Source organism: Dermacentor andersoni, chromosome 11 (assembly GCF_023375885.2).
Source record: "Dermacentor andersoni chromosome 11, qqDerAnde1_hic_scaffold, whole genome shotgun sequence".
In the NCBI taxonomy this organism is placed as follows: domain Eukaryota; kingdom Metazoa; phylum Arthropoda; class Arachnida; order Ixodida; family Ixodidae; genus Dermacentor; species Dermacentor andersoni.
The window spans coordinates 33081969-33085221 of record NC_092824.1 but is presented as its reverse complement, the minus strand read 5'-3'; the positions used below and the strand labels follow the sequence as shown (position 1 = coordinate 33085221).

Genomic DNA, 3253 nt, shown 5'->3' with positions numbered 1-3253 from the left:
CCTCAACAGCCGGTCGGCAGCCGGCCCGGACCTCGTCACGAACAAGGCTCTCAAGAACCTCGATGACGGCTCGATTGAAAAGCTCGCAAAATACTACAAGTGCTGGAGAGCGGGCGCGCTGCCAAAGCTGTGGAAGACAGCCAAGACCATCCTGATCCCCAAGCCGGCGAAGCCGCCGGACACGGATAACCTCCGGCCCATCTCGCTCACGTCCTGCGTGGGCAAGGTGCTGGAGCACGTCCTGCTCAACAGGTGGCAAGACTACCTGGAACGAGAAGGGCTGTACCCGGCCACTTTGATCGGCTTCAGACAGCACCTCTGCACGCAGGACGCGATGCTGCAGCTCAAACACCAAATCATCGATGATGGCGGCAGCACACGCGACAACAAAGCAATCCTAGGGCTGGACCTGCAGAGCGCCTTCGATAAGGTGAAACACTCGGCGATTCTGTCCCAAGTCTCCAAGCTCAACATGGGCGAAAGATCCTACAACTATATCAAGGACTTCCTCACGGACAGGACCGTTGAGCTACGAGCAGGCGAACTACAGACTCAAGAGAAGAAGCTCGGGAGCACCGGCACACCGCAGGGATCGGTCATTTCGCCGATGCTGTTCAACCTGGTAATGATCGGAGTGGTCGAAAAGCTCGGGCACATCGAAGACGTCAGGCACACCATCTAGGCGGACGATATCACGCTGTAGGTGACCGGTGGCAGCGACGCCCACATCGAGGGTGCGCTGCAAGCCGCTGTCGACGCAATAGAAGACCAGCTGGAAGGCACCGGACGGAGATGTTCGCCGAGCAAATCGGAGCTTCTCATACTCCCACCTACCAAAAACAGCAGAAGCAAGGCCAGACAAGGCGAAAACGAAAAAATCAGAATCATCACCAAATCCGGCAACGTGATCCCTGAGATCGGCAAAATTAGGATCCTAGGCATGGTCATTGAAAAGCACGGAAGAAACGGCGAAACTATCACCCGTCTCAGGGCAAAAGCAGCCAATGCGATTCGACTCCTAAAACGAGTCACTTCCCGAAAGGCTGGCATGAGAGAGGAGAGCCTACTTAGGCTCGTCCAATCCTTCGTCATCAGCCACGTCGCGTACGTTGCAGCCCACCACAGATGGCTGCAACACGAGCGAAACAAAATCAACGGGCTCATCAGAAGAGCGTACAAGACGGCGCTGGGCCTGTTCGAGTCCACGAGCACGAACCGCTTGTTACAACTCGGATTACACAATATGCTCGAAGAAATAGCCGAAGCGCAACGGACTTCTCAACTGGAGCGGCTGTCCATGACCAAAGCCGGGAGGAAGATACTGGACGATGTGGGAATTAGGCGCTCGAACGAGGTGGAGATGAAGCTCCCCGTCCCCGAAGAGGTCCGACGCCAGACCAGAATCGACCCCATACCGAAGAACATGAATCCCGAGTTCAACAAGGGAAGAAGAGCGGCGAGGGCCAAAGCTCTCATTGACCAGCATGCCAACGACGAACACGCGCGGTACGTGGACGCGGCCGAATACCAACGGAACGCCTTCGCAGCGGTCGTCACAGAGGCGTCAACCGGCGCCACGAGGACGGCAGCGAGCGTGAGAAGCACCGGAGCGGAACAAGCGGAGGTGGTAGCCATCGCCCTGGCCATCGCCGACGCAGACTGCCACACGGTGCTGAGCGACTCAAGACAGGCGGTGCGAAACTTCGCCAAAGGCCAAATCAGCAGGGAGGCTGAGCGCGTACTGCGAGCGGTCAAACTAAAGGAACGAAAAGCACGACTCAAGTGGTTCCCGGCGCACGCGGGCGACGCATCGGGACGCAATGAGAACCATAATGAGACGGCACACGCCGCGGCGCGAGCGCTAACCAACCGCGCCCCGGCGACAGACCGTCCGACGTGGTTCGGAACCAAGGACCGCATGACAGATTACAGTCTGGCTCGCAGGACTCTCCCACCCCCGCACCCGAGACTGAGTCGAGCGCAGGCGGTAGTACTGAGACAGCTCCAGACCGGATCGCTACCGAGCCCGAAACTGATGAATCGTATGTACCCCGAGACATATCCGACAGATATGTGCAGAGTCGGCCGGAGGGAGACTGCAGACTACACGCACGTCTTGTAGGACTGCGCCAAATATCCTGAAGATTCAAAATAAAAAACACTCTCCCCGCGGCTCGAGGCAGCCGCGAAGAGCTATGACCGAGACGATCAGCTCTGGGCCGTCCAGCAGGTCCTCAAGGCGCTCGAAAGGCAGGGACCCAGCGAGCCGGCAACGGTGAGTGGAGGCCCGCGCCGAGTAACAGCGACTTCGAGGATGACGTAGGCCCTCGTCGGGGCGCGCGAGCGCCCAACTGCAGGCATAAATAAAGTTGTCTCCAATCCAATCCAATCCTGTCCGTATTCTTGGACATAGAAAAGGCCTACGACACGACGAGGCGCTTCGGATTATTGCGGGACCTGTCCGATTAGGGTATTCGGAGGAGCATGCTGATTGTTATAGAAGACTTTGTATCTAACCATTTCTTTTCAGATGGAATCGGCAGTGCTCTGTACAGATGTTTTGCCCTGGAAAGTGGGGTTCCACGGGATGGAGTACCTAGTTGTCGCTTTCTATGTTGCAGATAAATTTCTTGCATTCATTCATTCCGCGGACTATGTTTTATTCATGGTGTTTCGACAGCGTAAAGATAAGATTGAAGTCGCGCAACTTGGCAGTCATGGGGGGCAGGTTCAGCTTGGTCTCAAGAAAGTCTGTAAATGGGCAGATGAGAATAGCTTTAAGCTAAACCGGAATAAAAGCTTTTGTGTTCTATTTACGCGATAGAGTTAATTGAATGCTGATCCAGACGCTGACGTGCATGTATTGCGCATACCTGTAAGCACCAAATGCAAATTTTTAGGCATAATACTAGACGGAAAGCTTACTTTTATCCCACACATAAAATATGCTAAGAACAAATGCCTAAAAACAATGATCATTCTTAAATGTTTGTAGCACACAGCTTAGGGTAGTGATAGGAAATGCCTCATGAATTTCCATAGGAGCTTTGTTCGTACACAATGAGACTGCGGTGTTATTGTGTACCAGTCTGCTGTGCCTAGTGCCCTAAAGATGCTAGATGCCGTCCACCATCTAGGCATCCGCTTGACCAAGGATGCTATTAGGACAAGTCCTGTGGCGAGCCTCGACGTATAGGCAAACGAGTGGTCACTCCATCTACAATGGAAATTCTCCAGCTTCATGTATTTCCTA

The 3253-nt window shown here is 54.3% G+C and overlaps 1 pseudogene; it reads left to right on the top strand.

Moving 5' to 3' along the window:
* The first annotated feature begins 334 nt into the window (after window positions 1–334).
* LOC140214072 (uncharacterized) lies at window positions 335–2323 on the top strand (annotated as a pseudogene).
* The last annotated feature ends 930 nt before the right edge of the window (window positions 2324–3253 follow it).